Source organism: Drosophila miranda (assembly GCF_003369915.1).
Source record: "Drosophila miranda strain MSH22 chromosome Y unlocalized genomic scaffold, D.miranda_PacBio2.1 Contig_Y1_pilon, whole genome shotgun sequence".
Classification (NCBI taxonomy): domain Eukaryota; kingdom Metazoa; phylum Arthropoda; class Insecta; order Diptera; family Drosophilidae; genus Drosophila; species Drosophila miranda.
The window spans coordinates 12,231,058-12,244,911 of record NW_022881603.1 but is presented as its reverse complement, the minus strand read 5'-3'; the positions used below and the strand labels follow the sequence as shown (position 1 = coordinate 12,244,911).

The window sequence follows — 13,854 nt, the reverse complement described above, 5'->3', positions numbered from 1 at the left end:
AGTACAGACTCGTTAATTAAATCGGGAGTATACCGACAACAGATACTCTCTCCAAGTTTAATAGTTGCTCTGTTTGGATCGAATTCCCACCGCTAGATATTTGATTTTACTTTTTATTTCTCAATAAATATGCAAAAAATATACAGCCGCATACATATACGTACAGGATAGAATATGGGTCTGAGCAAATGATCTCTAGATTTAATCGTTAACTTAACTTAGGCATAAATAGTTCATTAATTTAGCTATGCTATGAAGTAGTGCTAGTGGGGAATCTCCTTCAGTAGCGTCGGTGGCGTCCGCGCAGCTGCTGCGTTATGTCGTTGGGCAGCCGACCCACGCTGCTCTGGGGCACCTGGTAGGAGGTGCGTCCGGAATAGAAGGACCGCTCCCTGCTCTTGCCCGATCCCGAGCTGGCTGGGTGCCTGCCGCCGGTGTCCGTCAGCTGCAGCTGATGGGCCGACACGTCACTGCGCTTCTGGGCAAGCTGCAGTCCCGGAATCAAGCCATTGGCCAGCGTAGGCAGCTGAACATTCAGGTGATCCACATGGCGTCCACCGATGAAGGATCCCTGCACTGAGCCAGTGGCTGTCACAGGTGCCGGCGGGGCCAGGGGAGGAAACTGTGGCAGCTGCTGCTGTTGCTGTTGGTACGGCACGAAGATGTTGGGCGTCAGGTAGGGCTGCTGATTAGTCTGTATCAACGGACGAGCCTGCTGGTGGAACTGTTGCTGCTGCTGTTGCTGGAAGGGATTATGCTGCTGCTGTTGCTGCTGATACGAATGTGGCTGCTGCTGGTAGATGTTTGGTTGGTAAATGTTTTGCGAGGGCTGTTGGTACTGCTGCGTTATGTAGTTTGATTGCTGCTGAGGCTGCTGCTGACGCTGTACCTGCTGTTGCACTTGCACATGATGATGTTGCTGCTGTTGCACCTGCTGCTATTGCTGTTGCCCATAATGCTGCTGCTGTGCAGGTTGTCTCTGCACCTGTGCTTGTTGCTGCTGTTGCAGCGTTGTGGCGCCTGCAACGCTGTTTGCGTTGCCCTGTCCGAACTTGCTGCTGAAGAAGTCGTTTAGCGAGACGTACGAGTTGCCCTGAGCGGCTTTGGGTGGCGCTTGGGTGGTCAGGGAGGCGATGATGTTGCTGGCGGAGTTCGGAGCAATCCGTTGTCCCTCAGCGCGGACAATCACAATTCCGGGTTGGGTGGGCAAGGCAGGCTGTGGCAGCTGCGACGGGCGTGGGGTTACTGTGAGACTGGATATGGCTGTGGAGCGGAAAAGAGAGGCAATTAAACCGTGCCATACCCTCACCTTGAGGACTCCTCACCTGGTGCTGTGGGTGGCTTGCTGTAGCCAATGATGTTTCTGCCGCTGCCGCTGCTACTCCTGCTGCCAATAGAGCTGGTCTTGGTCAGTGGACGGTGCTGCTGGGACTGGGCCGGACCCTTGGCCTGGACACTCTTGAAGTTCTGTAAGACGGATTCGTCAACAATGGCGCGCGTTAGCTTATCGAAGGAAAGGAAGCCAGAGGAGAGAGAAAGGCTCGAGGTGATGGATTGAGAGGAGGGAGGTGCAATGTCGCTGACTGTTTGTGTGGCGTATACGTGTGGGGTGTGTTTTTGGGTTTGCGGTGGGTTGAGTGGTGCCTGGGTGTAACCGTAGCCCGAGGCTATGGCGGAGATTTGCTGCGTCAGGGTGGACAGGGCAGTAGAGGAGGTGGTTCCGGGTGTGGTGTAGACTCGCGCGGTGGTTGGAGCCCGAGTTCGCGTGACTGGAGCCTGCGTCTTGAAGTTCGAATAGCGATTCTTTCCGCGATTCACCGGTGCTGCTGCTGTGGGTCTGGGATAGCTGCTGGTCGTGGATGTGGCGCTGGTACTGGTGGTGCTGCTGCTGATGCTGCTGGAGGCTCGTGTTGCTGGCGTGTCGATGCGATTCCTGCGCTGCACTTGGAACCTCTGCAGATTGCTGTGGACACTCTCACAGCTGGCCTTCCCGGTCTTGACCTTCGTTTCCCGATCAATGTGGCGCGCCGATAGCTTTTTGCTCGGCACCTGCTCGGCCCCACCCCGCACATAGGACAGGGAGGAATCTGTGGTAGTGGTTGCTTCTGTGGTGGCCGGCGCCTGGGTGGTCGGGGCCTTGGTTGTACTCCTCGTGCCCAACGACAAACTGGACAGACGCAAGCGGCTTGCTGCCAGACGTTCCAGGTAGCTGCGGGTGGGCATATTGGTGGTTCGTTGTGTCGTTGTGCTGGTCGTGCTGCGCACCACCGGCAGCGGACGAACGTTGGCGCGTCTCAAAGTGGAATTACCGCGATTCTGGGCGTAGCGCCGGTAGCCACGAATCCGCTCCTGGGTGCTGCTGATCTCTGTGACCGTTTCCGTGGACGTGATCATTACGGGAGTGGTGCTGGTTGAGGTACTAGTTGTGGAGGGGCTGCTCTCTGCCAACTCAATTGTGTTGAGGACCTGTGTCTCCTCGTCGTGGGACGTCAGTTGCACCCCAGCCAGCAGCAGCTTGGCGGCCTCCTGATGGACGCTCGACTTCTCGGCGGCCTCGGGACTTTCCTCGACCTGGACCAGGTCATCACTGAGGGGCAGGCTGGCGGTCAGGGCGGCTGCCTGGCCCAGGGATTCGATGGCGAGTGCAGGAGTCAGGATTGGTGGTTCCAGCAGGGTGAGTGGCACAGCAACAGTGCTTGAAGCGGTTTCTGCTGCCAATGTGGTGGTCTCAGCTTCCTCCACTTCTTCTGCCTCCTCCGCTGTGGGCAGGGTGTGGGCTATCAGCAGAGCTGGACTCTCTTCCGTTGTCGATGGGGTGGTGCTGGCGATTTTGGCAAACTTGTGCTTGTGCTCAGTGGATTTGAGATCTTCGGTGGGTATCTCATTGGGCTTTGGAGTGTAATTTGTGTGGTTTGTGTGGTTTGAGGTATACATATGTGGGTGAGGCATTGTTGAAGGCGATAGTTGATAGAGTAGCGAAATATATATAGAAAGAGAGAGATAGAGAGATAGAGAGATAGTAAGAGATAGATATGAATTAAAGAGATAGAAGAAATAGAGAAGCAGATTGCCAGATAGTTTCCGGGATTTTAGTGGATGATCCGTCTGCAACTCACCGTAAATCTCACTGTGCCCGGCGTCTGTTTGGGTTTGTTGTACACGTATGCCGAGGAGCTACCCTTGGAGCCATATCCGTGTATGGCGAATCCGCGACTGAGGAACCTGAAGGGCTGCTTGATCTTGTGCGGAGCCATTGACTGGTAGCCGGAAACGGGGGAATATACATCGGAGGAGACCTCGTCCAGCAGGTTGTTGATATTGGAGACCAGATCCACTTGTGTGGCCTCGTCCTTGTTGCTCCGTATGTGCTTCATGTAGTCAGGGGCAAGGCCCTCGCTCGAGGTCGACTCTGTGTCGGCCAAGACCTCCAGTCCCGCATTAACCCGCTCCGCAAAGTTCTTTTGCTTCTGGTAGTGATACTCACGCGGGTACTCGGCCAGGATGTGGGCATTGGTGTGGTCGAACTGGATGCCCGGATCCGAGGAGAGCTCCCCCAGGCTGTTCACATAGATGCCCTCGCCGTCATCGTCAGAAGAGACGGAGGTAGAGATGGTCTCTAGCCCTGCTGCATTAAGAGGCTCACTTTTAATGTCCTCACCCCGTCCTGCAGCAATTTGTGGTTCTTTGGCCTCCGCCGGATGGGTGAGTACTCCACTGACGCTGCTCAGATACTTGCTCAGGCTCTGGTGCTGGTGATGGTGGTGCTGCTGCTGTTGCTGCTGCTGCTGTTGGGGAGAAGTCTGCGAATGTGTCTGGGCCTGTTGCAGGGCCTTCGTTATGGTCTTCATGGGGTACTTCATCATGTGGCGGACGCGCTCCATCATTTCGTGGGTACTTCCCACGGTATTCTCCGCATTCATGTCATAGTACCGCTCCGAGTCGTCGCAGTTCACGTTACGGTACCAGTCGCACACGAAGTTTTTCTGGCTGAACAGGGTTCCGTTGGGACAGAGGAAGCCGAAGCCCTGGGGGGATCTCGCTGTGTGGGCGCAGATGCGGAACGCCTGACAGCGACTCTCCACGTCAGCATAGTAGCCTGTGAAGGAATCAGATTGGATCCCATTAGATCGGTGGTGTAGAGAGAGGGCTAGAGATTCCACTCACCTTCATGGCGGCCCTTGCACACGAAGCTCGTCTTGGGCGGGGCACTGAGGATGGGGTAGTCCAGGCCGGGCTCGCCGGGTATCGTGTGCCGCAGATCGAACTGCTGGTCCGTGTACTCGCTGGACTTGTCGGCGTCCTCGAAGTGCTCCCCGCTGCTGTGAGGCTGGCTCTGGCCTTGGCCCTGGGACGCGGCCAGTAGCAAGAGGAGCAGCCCCATCCACAGACAGGAGCTCTTCATGCTGAAAGTGGAGCTCGGATTAGCTGGCGCTTGCAACACCTTAAACGTTATTTATTAGGCTGATTTATAAACCATGAATTGGGGCAAACTCATTGATTAAAATGTTTGTCAAATTTGCATACGAATGAGAGCGGGGCAATGGGGAATGAAGCCACATAAGTGACCGACCACCACGAGCCGACTGATTAGCATACGGATTAGGTAGAGGCGTGTCCGCTCTTTCACGTAACCAAAACGAGCGAATCGAGACCCAAACAAATGCCTTTTCCAGCCGGGGAGCGACTTTTGTGTGGCACTTTTGCGTGGGTCCATCAGCGGTTCGAATTCGGACTCAAATGACAGTTAAGCCCGATAAATAAAACAATAAAAGGAAGCGAGACCTGACCCTGAAATAGCTGCCGAGATTTCCGTTCGATCTAGATGTTGTGCCTCTCGAAATATTTTGAATATTTATGATCGATTTCGAATCACTTTCGATCTTAGTGCTCTGCCACTCAAGATAATTATGAATACCCATTTGAGATCGATTTTGAGTCAGTTTGGGTGCGAGTGTTGGTCATTTCACTGATAATCCAGCGGCTCCATCAATCACCTGGATGAGCAAACATTATTAATCACACTCGGGCCGCATTAGAATGTGACTAATTTCGAATTACCAAACGCTAATCAAATCTGAGCACCAAAAAATATTCGAATCGCTTCCAGTTAAGCACTTGAGCAATCAATTCTCGATGGGTTTGCAGCGGAACGCTTGGCATCGGTTGGACAGCCGCTGTGGTCACTTGATGTCATTAGGTTTTTCCCAATGAAATGTGCTGACAGCAGATACAGATACAGATACATACAATTGCAACTGAATTAATAGGGATTGCTCAACAGTATATATGTATTTATTAAGTGGGTGGCACTACTATTATTTTGACCATTGCTGTTCACGCAAATTGAAGCCTGCTCAAACGAAAGACTTAGGCAACGTACTTGCCAAACGAACACTTGGTCTTCAGTTCACCTTCTTCAGTTGTGTTTACCCTGAAATATTACCCTTAATTATCTCCATGCATTGTTGTGTAAGGAAGCAACAAAACACTTGACCAGCCATCATCCATCCAAACACTCAATGATTGATTTCGCTATGCTACATAAATAGTGCAGAAGCAGACAAACAAATCGGCACTTAATTGTCTACCAATTTGAAATGATAACTCAAGAAGCCACACTTCGGAGTGGGGAGGGAAACTTTCAGATAACAGACTTTGCATTGAAAATCAAAACCCAAAACCCACAAAAAAGAGAATGGATAAACCCATCAAAGGCATTTTCAATGAGATGGAATACATATTTTCGCTGTAATTCAAATGCGTGGATCATTATATATTTTATTATGATCTCCGACTGATTTTGCCTTTGCTGCATACTAATTGGCAGCACGTTTTGTTGGGCCGAACACCTGGTTACCCCTAGTCGGGTATTTAATTATAGCAAATCGCTGACTATTTGGCGCCGACAAGCCCCTGACTCTCGAGTGTCATCCAGCTGAATTGATGGCTGGGATGGGGATGGGTAGAAGGATCTGCTGGTCAGCGCTGCTGCTCTGCCACTCACTCATCTGAAGTGCCCGCATCTATGGAATTCGGCCTGAGTCTGGGTTCTACTTATGGTCAGATGACGTAAACGGAGTGCGTAACACGAGCTGAGAGTGAGCCACTTCAACGAGCGCCCAGCGTTCTGGGGATATTCATTCTGTATCCGCTTAGATATTCCGATTAGAGAGCTTTGGTGTTTGCTTTGTAAACATATCATTTGCAAATTTACAATCATTATTCCTACATCAAAGCGCCTCAAGATGTTTAAACGGTTTTGGGGAAATGTTCTTGAGAGGAGGGGCTGTTAGATTGAGAATTACCTCGAGAGTTGTAAGCCTCTTAGTTTTCAGTATTGTTATTCCATTTCTGTAACTTTGTTAACGACTCTCCATCTCGATTATTGGCTCTCAATATTCTCATCTTTGAACTTTGAAATGAGCATCGAATCTTTACTAAGCTTTCCCAGACTACTTCCTGCATTACTCATCCCAAAAACCCCTAATTAATTATCAAAATTATTCATATTTTCTTTGCATTATTTCAGCGGACAATTCTTCAAATAAGTAGCTCCATAAAAGGTTTTATTTTTCGCTCACTAGATCTACACAATACATATCTTCTAAGTAGCTCCCACTTAAGCGAACTGCATCTTCTGCTCGTATGATCGTGGGGGTGTCTGATATTTGTCATTTTCAGCATGGGAATTTGATTTTATTAATCGCCGTTCGTTAGATGATTATTCGGGGTACTCTTCGTGGAGCCACATTTTTACCTTATTTATTTCCGAGTCAACGATTCCAAATGGACAAACTTTTATTTGTTTTTCTTAATTTGGCACAACCGTCGAATGGGTTCTTTTCGTTTAAATAATATCCTATGGATGTACGCACACAAATACTTTCAGTATATAACTTCACAAAACACAGAACTGAAGTCAGGCTAAAGCATTATCCTGTATGTCGGTTGGGATTATATCCTTTATTCGAACTGGGGCTTAAGGAGCCGGCTACTGAGCGGAGCGGAGCCAGGTGAAACTGAACCGTTCGAGGCGCGATCTTGAACTGAACCTAAACATTCAATGTTAATCGAAATATTTTGGCCGCAAAAGAGTTTGAAAAGCGGCAGCGCCAGACCAAGACCCAGACCCAGACATAAGACCCAGACATTCAGACACGGCCAGCCAGATAGCCCGAAATATACGCTGAAGAAGATACGTATACAACAACAGAGACCCGATCGATTGCGTATGATGTTGCTGCGGTACCACCGGGAAACCGGTGACAACCTGCTGCTGCCGAAGTTTATGTTGATGATGATGATGATGATGATAATGATGCTGCTGCCAACCTACATAACAGTAACAGTTGGAGTTCATAAAAATACTGAAAAACGAGGGGGAACGTTGTTAGTTGCTGCGGACACCGCAACTCTACGGTTATACCCGATACTAAGTCAGTATGGCTCTCCTCCGGCAGACGCCGCTAATATTAAACGACACGACAAAAAGTGCGTGCGAGAGAGACAGAAAATCAGTCTGAGCGTGACGTCGGGCGCTGCGTAGCCACTGCAAATTGATTTGTTCCTATTGGCTATAAAAATTATTTGATCTGATCCAGATTCAGCAATCTGATAGATATGGTCATTATCTATGATTCTGCGTTTTTAGTTTTCTCGAATGTGCAATATTGTGGATGCAACAGATTTTCGTCCTTTGTGTGGGCGGAAGGGGGTGGGGCGCAATTTTGAGATACACGTTTTATAGTAAGATCTAACAGGAGTGCGGATACCAAATTTGGTTACTCTAGCCTTAATAGTCTCTGAGATTTGTGAATATCCCCAGATTTTCATACTTTGCGGGGGCGGAAGGGGGTGTGGCGAAATTTTGAAACAAACTCGTCTCGGTCCGATATATTAGGAGTGTGGACACCAAATTTGGTTGCTCTAGCTTTTGTAGTCTCTGAGATCTAGGCGCTAATGTTTTACTCTAAGCAAAGCCGCCTATGCTACGTGTGTGTTAGAGAGAGAAAGGGCGAGAAAAAATGAAATTGTTTTCTTGATGCTGGCTATAATAATCTACGTTTTTGGTTTTCTCATATCTTTGAAATTGTGGATGCCACAGATTTTCGTCCTTTGTGTGGGCGGAAGGGGGTGGGGCGCAATTTTGAGATACACGTTTTATAGTAAGATCTAACAGGAGTGCGGATACCAAATTTGGTTACTCTAGCCTTAATAGTCTCTGAGATTTTTGAATATCCCCAGATTTTCGTCCTTTGCGGGGGCGGAAGGGGGTGTGGCGAAATTTTGAAACAAACTCGTCTCGGTCCGATATATTAGGAGTGTGGACACCAAATTTGGTTGCTCTAGCTTTTGTAGTCTCTGAGATCTAGGCGCTAATGTTTTACTCTAAGCAAAGCCGCCTATGCTACGTGTGTGTTAGAGAGAGAAAGGGCGAGAAAAAATGAAATTGTTTTCTTGATGCTGGCTATAATAATCTACGTTTTTGGTTTTCTCATATCTTTGAAATTGTGGATGCCACAGATTTTCGTCCTTTGTGTGGGCGGAAGAGGGTGGGGCGAAATTTTAAGATACACGTTTTATAGTAAGATCTAACAGGAGTGCGGATACCAAATTTGGTTACTCTAGCCTTAATAGTCTCTGAGATTTTTGAATATCCCCAGATTTTCGTCCTTTGCGGGGGCGGAAGGGGGTGTGGCGAAATTTTGAAACAAACTCGTCTCGGTCCGATATATTAGGAGTGTGGATACCAAATTTGGTTGCTCTAGCTTTTGTAGTCTCTGAGATCTAGGCGCTAATGTTTTACTCTAAGCAAAGCCGGCTATGCTACGTGTGTGTTAGAGAGAGACAGGGCGAGAAAAAATGAAATTGTTTTCTTGCTGCTGGCTATAATAATAATACGATCTTATTCAGATTCTGCAGTCTTAAAGATATGGTCATTCTCTACAATTCTACGTTTTTGGTTTTCTCATATCTTTAAAATGCCACAGATTTTCGTCCTTTGTGGGGGCGGAAGTGGGCGGAGCGAAGTTTTGAAATATTTTTGTAGCAGTGACATATCACAGAAGTCTGGATCCAAAACATCGTTGCTCTAGCTCTTATAGTCTTTGAGCACTAGGCGCTGAAGGGGACGCACAGACGGACAGACGGACGGACGGACAGACAGACAGGGCTCAATCGACTCGGCTATTGATGCTGATCAAGAATATATATACTTTATGGGGTCGCAAACGATTCCTTCTGGACGTTACACACATCCACTTTTACCACAAATCTAATATACCCCAATACTCATTTTGAGTATCGGGTATAACAACAAAAGAAAGGCCCAAGACCACTGTCAACTGTCTTCCTTAAGGGCGTGTGTGTGAATGGGAATTAAATCACAGTGAAAACTCCATAGAAACTATGACGAGAAACTTTGCCGGCACAAATTCGGATGAAAGGAATCTTCTACAGCTGTTGATTTTCGGTAGGTCTGAAAGAAATCCATTTCAAAAACAAACCGTCGGCCTTTAGATTGTTTTCACTTTACCGAAGAAGAATTTGCTTTCGTTTTCGTTTGGGGTCAGGTTCGGTTTCGGTTTCGGGTTTCACACGGCTAAAGTGGCAGAAAAATGCGGCAGATCGGGTTCAAAAGCTCCCCAGATTCCTTGCATATGTATTTTCCCATAATTTATTGGGTAATCTTGGCCGAGGCTAAGAAAGTGGGCAAATAAAACGGGTAGGAGGGGTCTGGGACTTCCGCATATGAACCGAAGACCGAGTTTGAGTATCGTGTGACCCAAATATGAAATTTTAATTAAACAAAAGCTCGATCAATTAACATTAAGCGCTGCTAAGCAACTGCACTTGAAGCGCTTGGGTGCTTGGCCCAATGATTGATGGATGGAGCAGCGTTGGCGGTGTCATGTGCGCTTGGATCATTGGATCCAGCGATTTGCAGATCCACGCATATCAAACGCGATGCTGTGCCTTCTACAAATTGGATTTTGAGCGCCATCCAACAAGCGGACGGACAAGCTGAAAAATTGTTCGCTGTGGCATCTGCCCCTGATCCGCTTTGGTTTTAATTCTTTTTTTTGCGCTAAACGTGTCGTACATCTGGCCAAATATTTGCCATGGCTGTGACTCGACCGTGTTTATAAGCCCAGCCGATTCGGGCCTGGCCAGCAACTGCGGTAACAACGGAATGGGGTCGGCCGGCTTTCAGTGCCACTGCCACCAGCCTATAAAAGTGCAACGCGAACGATTGCATCACCAGTTGATTGCGAGCAGAAAAATGATTCCCTGGACACTTGTTGAACTTGTGGCGGCTCTCAGCGCTGCCATGCTGTTGCCCCAACCCTCCTGGGCCAGTCCCCTCGGTGGCGACGACGACACCGTGGACAGACCCAACATCGACTACCCGGCCTTCTTCAAGGCTTTCCTCGACGGCTTCCGGGAGGAGTTGGACGTGCAGCGGGCCTCGTTTTATGGATAGGCGGCTCTTATATCTCACTTTCTTTCTATAAAGATATTGCATAACTGTCGCATGCTGCAGGAATAAATATACCCAGAAACTGAAAGAAAGGTGTGGGGGATAGAAACAACTTTTTAATTATGCACGCTTCCCTTTTGGCCATATCACCCATCATTACCACCACGTTAGATGTCCCCTTTTTTTTGCCAGAGCTCACACCCTTGCACAGGGCATTGCTACTTTTCCCGGATATTTGCCAAGTAATATTAAAAAACGAGGGGGAACGTTGTGAGTTGCTGCGGACACCGCAACTCTACGGTTATACCCGATACTAAGTCAGTATGGCTCTCCTCCGGCAGACGCCGCTAATATTAAACGACACGACAAAGAGTGCGTGCGAGAGAGACAGAAAATCAGTCTGAGCGTGACGTCGGGCGCTGCGTAGCCACTGCAAATTGATTTGTTCCTATTGGCTATAAAAATGATCTGATCTGATCCAGATTCAGCAATCTGATAGATATGGTCATTATCTATGATTCTGCGATTTTAGTTTTCTCGAATGTGCAATATTGTGGATGCAACAGATTTTCGTCCTTTGTGTGGGCGGAAGAGGGTGGGGCGAAATTTTAAGATACACGTTTTATAGTAAGATCTAACAGGAGTGCGGATACCAAATTTGGTTACTCTAGCCTTAATAGTCTCTGAGATTTTTGAATATCCCCAGATTTTCGTCCTTTGCGGGGGCGGAAGGGGGTGTGGCGAAATTTTGAAACAAACTCGTCTCGGTCCGATATATTAGGAGTGTGGATACCAAATTTGGTTGCTCTAGCTTTTGTAGTCTCTGAGATCTAGGCGCTAATGTTTTACTCTAAGCAAAGCCGGCTATGCTACGTGTGTGTTAGAGAGAGACAGGGCGAGAAAAAATTAAATTGTTTTCTTGCTGCTGGCTATAATAATAATACGATCTTATTCAGATTCTGCAGTCTTAAAGATATGGTCATTCTCTACAATTCTACGTTTTTGGTTTTCTCATATCTTTAAAATGCCACAGATTTTCGTCCTTTGTGGGGGCGGAAGTGGGCGGGGCGAAGTTTTGAAATATTTTTGTAGCAGTGACATATCACAGAAGTCTGGGTCCAAAACATCGTTGCTCTAGCTCTTATAGTCTTTGAGCACTAGGCGCTGAAGGGGACGGACAGACGGACAGACGGACAGACGGACGGACGGACAGACGGACAGACAGACAGGGCTCAATCGACTCGGCTATTGATGCTGATCAAGAATATATATACTTTATGGGGTCGGAAACGATTCCTTCTGGACGTTACACACATCCACTTTTACCACAAATCTAATATACCCCAATACTCATTTTGAGTATCGGGTATAAAAAGTTAATAAATCGATAGATAAAGTAGAAGCAGACACAGGCTGCCTGCCATTCGACATTGTTGGGCATCGATCAATTTGACTAATCATATTTATAGACGCACGTTCACAATCCCCAGTCCCATTCGATTTTATGCAAAACAACTCCTACGAAAATAATCATCGTTATGCAAGCCGAAAAGCAATTGATTGAATCAATGTATGATAAACGGCCTGCCGACTTGAATAGGGGGCGGGCGCTGCTGGGGGAGGCAATCAAAATAATCATCTAGCCAAATTCTTTCATTTCGATTTCAGTTATTTGGCATAATAAATGAAGCAAACAATTTGTCTGCGGCTCGCTCCCAAGTGTTTCCTATGTGCCGCTTGGCTCAAGTGTTTTTCCTCCATAAATTAAGTAATCCAATTGTTGAAGCCATTCATCATGCTCCACTATAAATACATATATACAATCTACCACAAAAGTACCTTTATATAAATATCTATTCAAATTTGGCTATTTCACCTGCGGCCCATGCGGGCTCGCCGCGTTCGTGGAAGCGCCAAAGATTTACTTCCTGCACTTGTCATATATATTATCGAGTCGCCGTATCATCATTTGGCTCCGGCCTTAATTGTCTTTTATCGTGCTTGTCAAGAAAAGATGTGCCGGCTAAACTATTATTAAAACTAAATTTACCAACTCAGGGCCCAAGAACGTGATATACTTCGGCGACTATACAATATCTGTGGCTGTTGAAGCTTGAACCGGATTATCCCGAACAAACTTATGCTTACTCAAGTGCCATCTGACACTGCATAGAATTTCCCTCTAATCCGACTTTAATTGAATGCAAATCCTATCCCACAAGCTCAGAGGAAGAGGCAAATCACAGGCATCCATCCATCAGTTATGTGATGATCAAACCCAGACTTTAATTTGATTACGAGGTGGGGAACATACACATTTGTAAATCGAATATACGTATACAAATATAAATGTTCGATTCACGGGAGCACGCAACGGAACAGTGGAGCGGTAATCATCATTAGTTGGGTCCAATCATTTGTTTCCCGTTTAAACACTGAGCTTAACATACAAATTAGCCAGCAATTCCCACAGAGATAGGCAGCGCCATGCCCGAAGACGGATGGGCGTTTGCTTCTAAATGCATGTCAAACATCACATTACTCAAAATGTTTTCAGAAAGTATTTGAATAAATCAAAATGAACACACTCTAAGAAACACACACCTGGAAATGTTATAATCAAGCGACGCGAACATAAGAAGCTGAAGAAATACCGGGTTTCACTTTCATTTGCCTCCAAATTCCCCCCCGAAATTCCCCAATATCGCTTTCAATTTATATAAATTTGTTGGAAATTATGTAAGTAAATGCTTGATTAGAGGCACGCATTTCCAAAATCAAATTACTTGCATTGATTCGCTTAATTACCGGAGCCCAAAATACCCGTAAGGCTCTGTGAACCGGGCGGAGTTCCATTTCCGTAGCCGCCAGAAAATTCCGAAAAAATCAAAGTAAAAATGGTCAAAATTCAAATCAAACGCCATTACATCACATCAACACACTCGTATATGCAGATTCGGAGATGCCGGGGCCCCGGCGCCTGACAAACACATGTTAATTTCCACTCATCTTTTCCCGCCTGTCTTGTTTCCCCTTTGGGGACCCCATTCCACTCCATTCGATTCCATTCCATTTCTTTCTACGGTCCGCTCCGCTGCTCATATTATTGGTTTATTTTGGCAAGCAAGATTTCATAATCACACGGCGATGCTGCTGCCACTACCGATGCCGGGTTATTATCAGCGCCATAAATTAATCAGAGGCACGGAGCAGCACAGGTCGCGCATCATCTCCATCTCCCATCCAATCCCGCAAGAAATGCATATGCAAATGGGTATGGGAATGGGCCTGGACTGAAACACTTTGATTTTACCGGGCAGGGAGCTGAACTTGGAGCAACTTGGGGCAGGTTGTGTGCAAGCGAGGCATTAATT

At 47.2% G+C, this 13,854-nt stretch overlaps 1 pseudogene; it reads right to left on the bottom strand.

The window, feature by feature from the left end:
- Positions 1–153: 153 nt before the first annotated feature.
- On the bottom strand, positions 154–4,393 carry LOC117191081 (annotated as a pseudogene).
- Between the last annotated feature and the right edge of the window lie 9,461 nt (positions 4,394–13,854).